Source organism: Vanessa tameamea, chromosome 7 (genome assembly GCF_037043105.1).
Source record: "Vanessa tameamea isolate UH-Manoa-2023 chromosome 7, ilVanTame1 primary haplotype, whole genome shotgun sequence".
In the NCBI taxonomy this organism is placed as follows: Eukaryota; Metazoa; Arthropoda; class Insecta; order Lepidoptera; family Nymphalidae; genus Vanessa; species Vanessa tameamea.
In genome coordinates, this window is record NC_087315.1 from 12287949 (window position 1) to 12300936 (window position 12988).

The 12988-nt window shown below is 31.0% G+C and overlaps 1 protein-coding gene and 1 long non-coding RNA gene across 2 annotated transcripts in view; one reads left to right on the forward strand and one right to left on the reverse strand.

Annotated features, from left to right (window-relative positions):
* The window catches only part of LOC135193355 (uncharacterized), an 85342-nt gene extending 84756 nt beyond the window's left edge, over nt 1–586 (forward strand). The window contains exon 2 of the long non-coding RNA XR_010309175.1: nt 434–586. This is a non-coding gene — a long non-coding RNA (uncharacterized LOC135193355). The remainder of the gene's footprint in view (nt 1–433) is intronic.
* The window catches only part of LOC113395714 (centaurin-gamma-1A), a 231151-nt gene that overhangs the window by 176528 nt on the left and 41635 nt on the right, over nt 1–12988 (reverse strand). The window lies entirely within an intron of this gene.

Sequence of the window (12988 nt, forward strand, 5' to 3'; positions counted from 1 at the left end):
AAATTTAAATGACTTAATCATAATCTTCATCAATGTATCAAGTCGTCAAAGAGCTATAGTTTTAAGTAGCTTTTATTTAATGCAAGAGGTCTCTCGTTGCAATGTACGGGCGGTCACTAAAGTTATAATAGGATTATTGTACGGCAACAAAGCGATCTAAGCAGATTGCAAGTCAAGCATCTATTACTAGTTAGGATAGTGCTAGTTACTTTATAGGCTTATGTTATTAAGTCGGTTGAATTAATTTCGACATGCGAGTGTCCATTAAATGGAATTGAATGTAACGACTTGTAAATATCCCACTGCTGGGATAATCAAACCACATCAAGTATTTTAAAATTGTCGACCTCCGTGGTCGAGTAGTGTGTACACCGGTTTTCATGGGTACGCCACTCCGAGGTCCGGGGTTCGATTCCCAGCCGAGTCGATCTAGAAAAAGTTTTCTATGTTGTCTTGGGTCTGGGTGTTTGTGGTACCGTCGTTACTTCTGATTTCCATAACACAAGTGCTTTAGCTACTTACATTGGGATCAGAGTAACGTATGTGATGTTGTCCAATGTTTATTTATTTATTTATTATTATTTATAAAATTACGTTTTTGGTGAGTCTGCCTGAGTAGGTACTGTCTACTCCGCAACATACTTAGTATTATTGGGTTCCGGTTGGAGAGTCGAGTGAGCCAGTGTAACTACAAGCACAAGGGAGATACTAGTGGCCTGTTATTACTGAATCGGTCAATCTTTAAAACAGAACACAATGACCCTAAATATTGCTGTTTGGCGGTATCTGATGAGTGGGTGGTATTTACTTCATTATACAAAGTCCTACCACGAAGAGTAATGTATGCTTTAAATAATGGTTTTCTTTTTAATTACTATTTCAATAAAGTCTACCTACATGTGTGAAAAGGCTCTCGAGTTTATTGAGTTTATTTTATATTAAATATTTTATAGGTCTTCTTTAAAAGAAAAATCTGTGTCAATGGTATAAAATTTCATTCTCACTTTGGAACCTAAAATCCGATTTTATAGTGAGATTTACATAATGAAGTCTGTAAGAGTAAGTGCCAGTCGGAATTCAATAGCCAGCTCGGTTTTAACGTTACCATATTTTTCTAGCGATAATCTCGGAATATTTTCTTTTAAAATATTTGCTGCTATTGATTTAATATAGAATTATACACAGATTTGGTTTCAAAATTGCATTTTTCTTTTATTAACTAGCTAATAAAAGGAATGATTGATAATTATTGAATTTCTTGAATATTTTCGTTAAAATATTGGGTTCAAGCCAAATTAAAAGTAATTAGGTCTTCTGTAGAGACGAGTCTCGAAGTCTGGAAGTTGCCTGTGTTTAATCTCCCTTGCCTCGCAATGCACTTAAAGCCGTTAATCCTGAACCTGAGCTGATTCCTGTCGTGTCGGAATGCCGTCCCGTCGGAGCGTGATAGAGAAAGTATAGACAGCGCACTTGGGTTGAGTGTGTTGGCGCACATACTTGTGCACTGTGATCTGTTCGGTGGACTTGGTTAGTCTCGTGAATATAGTAAATCGGACGGGAGGACATCATAACCAACAGAATACATTTCATATTTTAATTAGATCTTAATTAGTGAATCAATATTAATTGAATTTATGTACCTCGTATCTTATATTCGAATAAAGTAAACGACTTGTCATTTTAGGAGATAAAAAAAAAACGTAGATCTATTAATCACAAAGTTTAATATGATAACTAATCATTTTTATTGAGACGCTTTTAAGGTAATTGTCGCGAGAAAACTATTAATCACAACGGAGCTCAGAGATTTAACGGATGATTAATTTTAAAGGGGGGCGATTCAGGTGCTCGGGGCGGTGGAAACGATATTGAACTCAAAATGTTTCGTGACAATTGTGAGTCATATTGTCGAAATAAATAATAGATTAGCCTTATTTAAAATTAAATGTATTATTGTTTTAAATTGGAAATATTATAAATGTAAAGTAAGGAATTTATCCGATTAAAGAACAATTTGCATCAATTTAAAGTGTCTATAATTTAACTGTTAAAATTTGTATACAAAGATGGATGAGAGTATAGTTTATTAACTCCATAAAGAAATCAGACAACGCTGAAAATAAAACAGGTGGATCTTAATCCAATTTGTTTTTCTTCAATGCAATGAATTACAGTGGAGATGCGGAATGGACTGAGATCTGAATATGATTCTTGTTTATACTTTTTTACATATCCATGGAAAGCGATATAAATTATTCACAAATTTAACAAAGTACACACACGTAGTTTCCGACTTCCCAAAGTCAATACTTGAGAGAGATACCACAGTTATTGTTATTTCGGGCTATTCATTAATTTAAGTCTCTTGTCAAAAGTACGTTAATGAATACGACGTACTATTAAATTAATGATAAAAATTGTGGTCTTAGTATTTGCTAATCCTCAGGAAGGATATACATAAATTTAATTGTACTTGATTGGAACTTTAAATTAAAATCGTGGAAACGAGTAACTCCTAAGTATCTTACCGGATCTTTTCGGTAGAATCTACTTTTCGAACCGGTGGTAGCTTTATTTATTTATTTATTACATTTAATTCAATACTACAACATGACCATTCAAAAGTACTTTAATGTGACTATTCGAATTTAAACTATATTACATAAAAGTAAAGTATATCCTCTTAATAAAATAAAAATACATACTTATCACTTTAATAAAAGACTAAAAACATTTACTCTAAATCTAGAAAAACAAAACACAACTTAAAGCCGATTTAAAAGAGTCAGCGTTTTATAACAAACTTTAATATTTAAGTAATAATTTCAAGAGACATTCACGGGATTGCGTTCAGTATTTAAATTTTATTTTTAGTTATTATAAAAATAATATATATATACATAACAAAGAGACAAATGTACGATATTTTTGTAATCAGTTTTTAAGCATTCTTCGGTTACATTTACTATATATAGCGTATAATTAAAAGCAAATATCTAATAACTGAAAACGAACGACAAATGATTACGATTTAAAACTTGATTAACAATTATGATTACGGTTTAAAACTTGACTAATAAATAATGTATGGGTTCTAATTACGAGGTCCATTCTGTGCTAAATTTAAGACAAAAATTGGCTTTTCAAGAAATTAGTAAGTTTTAGTTTTCGAACGTAGGAAGTTGGTAGTGATCACCCTGGTTGGTCCTGCACCTCATCTCTGTCCGGTCTTGTCTGAATAACGCTCCATTGGATTGGAGACAATAAGGCAAGTAAGACTGTGTATTTGAGCAAAAATCATTGATCGAAATTTGGACCGACAGACCTTAAAATTTTCTTTATATTTTCAATTGTATGTATTCCAAGATATACAAAGCTCAAAAACTGTTTCGGGTTTAATCCTGGCGTCTTGAACATAAATTTAACGTTTGCCAAAATGTTCGATATGTTAAAAGTAAAAAGACAAGATAAAAATATTACACATATAATATACTACGAATAGAAATACCACAAATTGTTTTAAACTCCACTACATTTGAATGTACGTTAAATATATATAAAGCGAAGTGCATTTTCATAATAGTCCCAAAATTTTAAAGGTGTCCTAAAAGGAAAATAGGAATAAAATAGTGCTGGGGTGAAAATGTAAAGAGCGTTTCAGTGGAAGTGAAAATGTTTTTGTACAAAAGGAGTATTTGTTCTGGAACCGACTGCTATCTTTGTTATCATTTATCTCAATGTTCATTAATTCAGCAGAGTAATGAAAATCTACAACTAATTGCTTAGGATATATGTTATTTGTATTACAATATTGTACCAAATTGGGTACTTGGATTGCTAGATAATAAAAAATTAATTACCTGGTATAAAAATTAACTACATATATACGAACCTGTAAATAACAAATAATTTATACGAACAGCAAAATTAGCTTTTGGATTTTTTTAATATTTATTATAGCGTTTAAATTTATTCCAGTACTGGTCTGGTGAAAAACTACAAAATAATTTTAGCTATATTTTCAACTCCACATACTGCATACAATTTATTTTACCGCTGTTTTTAAAGAATGGTATTGATATGATCCCTGTGCATGCATATGCGGGATCACGTAGCGGCTCTCAGACGCACTTCGTTTAGCACTTTTTTACACCACTGTACACAAACGCTTCTAATATTCATGCACGTCGAAATATTTTCAATTCATGTTATGCTATTTTTACATAATTTTTAAAAGAACAACAATGTAATTGCGTATTTAAATAAAACAAAACAATTTACAGTCTTCTCCTTTTTAAAATTATAATGACGTCACATTTAATATACTTATATAATTAAATAACTAAATTATACATTTAGATTAATAAAAGTTGCATGAGGTGCAACAGGCGACATTATCGCTAAAGCAGAAATCTCCTCCAGACAACTTGGAAATTGGGACAGGGGGGTGATTGTAAGATATATGTGTACATGGGAATGGGAACAATAATATTAAATTACGAAAATTAATTAATTTTCTCGTTATAAATTAACGTGACGCTTGTCTTAGGAATGGATATAATAAAAACACAATAGATCATTACGAATTTGTCATAAATACTATAAGCGCTCTTATCCTTGTGTCATTAAGGATCAATTTAAGTTACACGCCAGCGTTTGAAGAGGGAAATAAATCAAGCAACAACGGTATATTAGGATTGCGGCAACAATTCCATCCCATCAACGTCCGACACCAGTGGGTTAAGATTAATGTTCCCGAAACATAAACAGGATATTAGCCACTCTTCAATCCCTACTCACTATGGATACTGCGACCACACTTTTGGAAAATTTCGGACTCCTTTCATATTTTATGTGGCAGTTGACAGAGATCATACATTAATTAATATATCGCTAACTGAATGGTTCCGCTGTTAACGATACTGCAATATACTTAAAAATAGGTAAACTGCAAAAGTTAAATGGATCAATTTTGGATTCTAAGCGTTTAAGAATACAATAGAAGCAAAGAATAATTTTATTTTATATCATGTGGCATCGACAAATCAAACAAATAAAATAATAAATCTATCAATAAATAAAATTGAAGCATCAATTGCGCGATGGTTTAGGGGCTGTAAGTTCAACATTGAAGTAAAATTAACATAATTGTATTGTCATCCTACTGTACATCTTCAAGAGGGACTTATCGGCCGTCAATCCATTACTGCAAAGCAACATTTTGCCTCCTCACCTCGTGATCCATTAAATGATGTCCGATAATAGACTTAAAACTACTTTTATAACAACAAAATATTCATTATCTATTCTTACAAGAACTACCCCCTCCTCAGCCTGGACCGAGCGGAATCACATAAATACGGCAGAGCGCTTAGTAACGGGTTTGATGTTCGGTTGTCTGTCGGTCGATTAGGTTCGAGCCTGTTCGTATCGGTCGTGATATTTACTATTCTTATATACTTATTAACTCTCTATGTATTGCAATATTCTTGTGTAGCTGATTAAAGTTATATACTGACGGTAATTGTGTTCGATTATAAATACATAAAGAACTATAAATATAGGTTAGCCACTCGTGTTATTTTTTTTTTATTTAATTATTCTTAGGGTTTGTTAGAGTATATTAATAATTTCGTGCAGATCTACGATAGACCCGATCGAAATCTATTTACAATCATAGAGCGTTAAAAAATGATGATTTTTTAGTAAATATCAGCAAAATTCGTATAATCGAGATATTTCGATATGAAATCAATGAAATTTAAAACATGAAGTTAGTTAGCAAAGGGTTCATGTTTGACGTTTTATTATTTATAGGTACGATTAAACAAAAACGAATCTAATTTAATCTAAAATTTTCCTATATTTCCAAGAAATTAAAATAATATAACTTTATCACAACCTACTTTTAAAACTTACATGATTTAATAATTATAAATGAACTAATGTAGTCACGGAAACTACATAAAACGGGCTATAAGTAAAACGGCTTAACAAGACTTTGCTAAATAATTTAAACTACCATTTTAATAACAATGCGGTATGAACAGGTTGGTTTAGAACGAGCACAGGTGGCAAGTAAAGCCGAAATTATTAATGGGACCTCCGCTCAAGACGAAAATAGCAGGAATAATTTTGAAGTTAAATAACATCTCGCGAAATGCATCAATTCTTAAATATTATCCTTTGATAATGCGGTTTTTATGGTCACACTAATGACAATCATTATAGAAATATTTAGATGAAAGTTTGTATATATATAACATAATTATTATACATATGGGGAGAGGGATGAGCGTGTTTGGTGATAAATCGATGTTACCTATAATTTGAAAACATATACAATTTTAGAAGGTATATTTTGTATTTTGTTGATTGGTTCAACTTTATTAGCTAAACGGTTTAAAAAAAATGAGCATATGTTTTTTAACAAAACAAAAATCTATTGCATACGTCTAACTGCAGAATGTAAAGTCGCTTCGATAGTATACTTAATTTAATTTATTTTTGTGTTGTCAATAAAGATGATGTATTTTTATACAAGACTGAGTCCGTTGAGGAATGTTTGTTTCACTTTGCATATATTGATTATATAGACTACTCATACGGCTAAAAAAAAATTGTAATTTCTTATAACTTAATAGTGTGAGTAGTTAAAGTATATTTGTTTTCAAACATAACGCTGGTAATTTCGATACAAACTAACATACAAAACTCGCTGAATATAGCTCCAAGTTCCCGGCGAAGTGAGTTTATTAACGAGAGGCCATCGCCCCGGGTAAATAGTGTAACAGGGAACAGGTTAATTAGCGTATTTATATTAAATGAGATACATGACTTGGTCGAGTCTGCTTCATATTTCAGAAGAGGTGAAGTAACTTTCAGCGAGCCTTGCACTAATGTTTTTCATATGCAAGTTATGTTTAATGTTTCAGAATCGAACGGGGAAACAAACTCATTCAAAGTTTTATACGCTTCAGTGTTTTTAATTATTAAACTTAACTAGAGATTGCGGGTTAAATACCGGACAATCATCGCGGTGTTTTCTTGTGTGTGCTTAATCTGTGTTTATAGTTAAACTTGTGTTCAGCGATAAAGCAAAACACCGTGAAACTGGTATTCTGTCTGTGCCTGATGATAACTTGTATCCACCAACCCGCATTCGAGCAGCGTGGCGGAATAAGTTCCAATCGTTCTCCTCAAAAGGAGATGAGGTCTTTGCTCAGCAGTAGGGTATTTACAGGCTGATACGTTATTATTTTACTCGTAGAGCTCAAAATATCAACTGCAATAAATTAAAGTAAAGATAAATACGAAATGACAGAGTGATATTTATAAACATAGGGCGTGGTTAATTTAAGTATCACCTGAAGAAACAATCTCGTTCAGAAATACAGCAATAAAGTTGATCACCGGGGAGCGCGCGTCCGGTCTATTTTAATTCGCATCCTGAGCGCTCCACCTCCGACTCCACCGGAGCTGTGAATGGAACATCAAGAGCGCATTGTGACGGAGAAATGTGAATGAGTTACAATAAGTAACGAGTACATTCGTATGGGCAACGGGCCAATTGTTACACTTGGGTAAATTATATCGAACGGACCATGTACGAATACTTACCACTCTGAGCTATACGGTTTAAAAAAGCAAATGAAAACCTTAAAACTACACAGATAATCTCACATTGAATCAAATATATTTAATGGAAATGTGTCAAAGACTTTATATTGTTAAGAAACGTTGTACAAAAGTGAAAAGTAGAAAAAGGTGTCGTCTCACCATTGTCAATGCTGACTCTAACGATTATTTGAAGCGAAAGGGGCATCCAGGTAATCTTGTATTGAAAAGAAGATACTTTTCATCAAATAAAAGGAAACAAGTATATAAGTACCTTCAACGACGATCTCACCTCTAAATTCTATCGAGTTTGGCAGCAAAACAGAAGAAATTTTCTCCGAAAAAATATTTCAATGTGACACATGCTGGTCATAGACTAGATGTCTAGCGTCCACGTACGGTAGCACAGTATGGCACTTAGGGCGTTCCGAGTAAGATTGAATCATTGATTTAACTAATACACAATCTTGGTAAGCTAATTTACTTTTATTTACGTGTATACGTAAACCTTCGTTTACAATGAAGCTTACCATAAAAATAATAGTAAGTTCCGCCCATCAATATGGGCATCTACATAATACAACGATACTGTAATAAAAGTAGAACATGTGGCCTCAGCGTTAAACGTAACTGCGATTCAATAATTCAGTAAGCGTGTCATGTTACATCATGAAATGCGGATCAATATACTCCATGTAAAAAGGCGAACCAATGAATAAAAGAAAAATAAACCATCGACTACATTACGCACACATTGCATGAAGATTGAGATGATGTATTCGATGGTAGGCTTTATACGATACGTTACAAGAATGTTCAAATAGGATTGAATGATTTGATCGCAGATTTACCGAAACGCTACGGAAGAATTCTGTGTTTACGGTCCCAATGATTTGCTTACTACGGTAATCGAAATAGTACAAAAAAAATGGGTAAATAAAGGAATATAGATATAGGATGCTTAAGATACATAGTGACTGACACGTTTGAAGATATTATGTGTAATATATAAATGACAAAACATAAATAAAAAAAAATAGATTGTGTATAACTTCAATGAATGAGCGTTATTGTAAAGAATTGCTTATTCTCTTTTAAATGTTTTTTAGTGACAAAATCAATATGAAAAAAAAATAGCCGGGCCCTTAAACCAAAATAACTGTATCAAAAATGTTGATGCGGAGTCATTCAGACGTAATAGCTAAATCGCCCGAGCGACTTGGTCGCGATAATCGAACTGTAAGTTCTATTTTTATTATTTCGAAATACACACACATTCTATTGACTTAGTACATTTGAGAAATTATTGCTTTACGATGTCTATAATAACTTAAATTATAACAAAGTATTACTAAGAAGTCAAAATTGGATCAAATGCTAAACGTTCGGCGTGTATTGATATTAGCATAGAAGCATCTCTGTAACAAAGAGTCACGTCGCTTGGAAGCTGTCCAGGTCTGCTTTATGCGAGAATATGTATGACTTGGCTCTGTTTGTATCTGTTGCGTACGATCGATCGACATTTCAAAGTCTACTCTTAAGAAACATTTTCTGTAAGATTCAATTTAGAGTGAATTCTAGGATATAGACGTTAAAAAGTTTGATGTTATATGATGTTTGATACTTGAACAATTCAATACAGATGCAAGCTATTGCATATGTAAATAGATTGTTGTTGCTAAACAACAATCATAACAAAATATATGCATAAATTTTAATTTATATATTTACATAAAAATCTAAAAATTTTCTTTTATGAAGGATATTTTCTAATAGATGCAATATTTACTTGTACATGATAAATCAAAGCTAATTACTTTTTTAATACAGCTAATACAAATTTAGAAGACACTTTTACAATAATAATATCATAATGCGTCCTGAATACACTAAGCATCCTTAGTGAAGAGGCACTTATTAATTACAATTAACAAAATGGTACCTTCACAAGTATTAAAAAAATACACAGCATGCGTTTTAATTGTAGATAAACGAGTGTGGGTGATCAAGTTTGAGACCTTGGTATATTCCTGAAGGCGTTATTCGAAACGTTTGCGAAAGCGAAATTAATATTTCAACGCCCAAACCTAGACATGAATTGTGGGAACCGCGGTGTATACCAAATATCACTTTACTTTGAAGTATTAAATATATAGTTACGGCGCTATGGCATGACTAAAGCGCTTCGTAATATAATGTTAATGTACTCATTCTGTTAACTAACTACAATGTACTTATAATCATAAATGTTAATATACATTTCATTTCAGTAACATTTAAAATGTATGTTAAAGTTAATAAGTGTAAAAAAGTTTAATTTTGGCTGCGTATTAAATATTACACGAAAAGTTTATTTATTTCTAACCGACTTCAAAAAGGAGGAGGTTCAATTCAATCAATCAAAAATCAATTCGTCTGTTTTTTTTTCTTTTTTTATGTTTGTTATCTCAGAACTTTTGACTGAGTGAACCGATTTTGATGATTTTTTTTTTTATTTGAAAGCTACTGCTTCCCTTGTGGTCCCATTTTAATTTGGTCCAGTTCTGATGATGGTATCCATAAGAAAACCATATAAGTCTTAAATGTGCATTAATTATGTGCGCGACAAATGGGCGAATAACTCAATATCACATCAACCAATTTTGATGATTCTTTTTTTTATTGGAAAGCATATAGTTCAAGGATAGTTTGGTGTTAGTTTGGTTAGGTTCGGATCATGGGATCTATGACAAAGTAACCGAACTCTTCAATTCTGAGGAGCAAATTAATGATTCTCGGTAGAATCTTTTGTTGCGTCAAATCTGAAGTTGTTTTTAAAATTATAACATATAATAAAAATGATTAAGCATTTATTTTGTTGTATATCAGCATCAAGTAGCTTAGAAACATAACATAATTTGAAAAAAATGTATTCCGCTTGACTGGCAAGTGCTGTTTAGTCCGTGTATTTTAACTCGTTATATAAAAATGTCAAAACTCACGCTTTCATTAGGTACACCTGTTTTGAAAACATGGATGTTATTCGATGTAGTTAGTAAAAGAAATAAGGTGTTTTAATATGATTTCTTAAGTGTATTGATAGTTTTTATTACATCTATGTTTAGTTCAATAAATGGTCGTTTTTCTTAAATTCTTAAATTGCATTTGTTCATTGCAATTTGACATAACTCGTACATCATATATTTAATACATAGAAAGGTAATAAATAAGTATTTAAAAAATTTAAATATTAGGAATTTGTTTATTTGACAAAACAGGTTTATTAAAAAAAATTAAAAAACTGTGTCATTACATTCTTTTAAAAAAACTGTGATCACATATTACATAATTACGTTCACATAAAACAATTATAATAATGAATATACTTTATATATTATAACAGAACCGAATCTCTTTAAAAGATTTTTTTTTTCTAGCTAGTTTTCACCTACAGGATAATAATTCTTCCTCATAATATAGAAGTTCCACAAGAAACAAAAAACTCTTCTGTCTAAATGCGGGCAAAGTCAAAATGCTTCAATTATTATGTTTACTCAATTAGCAAAAAATACATTTTATACAATTTATGCTTCCTGGACACAACTGCAAACGTAACTATTTTTATTTTCATGTAACTTCATATTGTTAAAAACACATATTATTTAAATACTTAAACTAAATATTTCAATATTTTTCAAACGGTGACTACCTTTTTCGATGTTTTCACTGTTCAAAACTTTTTTCATGTCAAGTCGCATTTTTGTAAGCCTATTTTTCCGGTCTTTGCAAGTCTCTTTTGAAATTATCCTCGAGGTAGATTTTCTCTGTTAAAATAGGCGTTTCTCCCTGATTTCGTTCGTTTCATTTAATCGGCGCTGTCTCATATGAGCAGCACGTTTAGTAGGTCTACCCATATTAGATATCAGAAAAAATAGTAAGTGTACTTGAGATTCAGTAAAAATCAAATAATAAACAAAAATTTTGACAAAAAAAAAACCAACTCCAAAAATAACAATAATTGTAATTATTATATGATCGTAATAACTTTGTTGACTTTTAAGTAGTCTAAATATTTTTAATTACATTTTCATAGGATAAATCTAAAAATATTTTGATCATTGTTTGTTATTCATAGGTATGTGTTAAAGTTAGATTTAAAGTGGGCAGGTACATACTTATCTTCTTGCGTAGAAACACAAAGATCGTACCTACATATTGGTAAGTAGAATACGTAACTTGATTATTAAGTTGTAGAATAATACGCAATTATTTTTTTACTTTTTAGAGCATATTAATTTGTTTCTTTTGAAGTTGGTTTTTTTTTGTCAAAATTTTTGTTTCATATGTTTACGCTTCATACTAATATATTATGATTAACAAAAACATAATTGAATTGAATAATAATTAGATAATATTAATAAGTTTAGACTGCGTGAAGGTTTAATAACTTCTCACGAAAGACAAATTAAGATTATTAAGCCTCACGTTGGGCGCCATAAAATTGCTCATCATATTGATGGAGGTTTTGATGGTAACACATAAACATTGATGCCTAACTTTATTTCTTGGAAGACATATCATATCTAATGTTTGAAATAATTCTCGTAGTAGATAACAAGTCACTTTTTTAATAGATAGACTCTTAAATAATTTTTTTAAAGGTTTTGTCGAATAGAAATGATGATGACGATAACATTGTATGATGCTATATAATCATGTACGTCATATTGAGCGTCATGTAATTATTAAAACAAATGTTTTTATAAATTAATAAGTTAAATTTAAATTATGAATATTTAGTAATTTTACCTTTTTAAATATCAATAAATATATAATAAAGTTGCAACCTATTTTTGTATTGAAACAGCGCAGGTTTAACGGAGAATACAATATTCTGCACGAGCTGTTAAACAAAGTATTGTTTTGAGTTCACACCTCACTGAATCCGCAGCTTCATTATTTGTTCTCTTATCCAATATACAGAGTGTATTGAATACAGATATATCCATTTATAAAATCATATCTAAAAACAAACCAGGAATATAAAAATATTTTAGTAAAAAAACCTCTATTTTTCTTTCTAGTGGTATTAAAGATTATCGATTTCTATCATTTTTACATCTATAGAATACGAGTACTTTGGACTCTTTATACAACTATAAAAAGGAAAAGTTAAATGAATTTAACATAAATATTATTCAAATTATGCATTTTATTCTATTTAAATTATACGTGTAACGAAACGAAATATCTTTTCTTTGTGTGCCAATCACGTGAAAACTGTATCGTACGAATTGTCAGTAGAAATATGTCTATATGATATTTATTATTTTTTTAAATTTCGTCGATCCTTCACCCTTTTTTATTTAATACACAGTAAAGCAGGTACGTA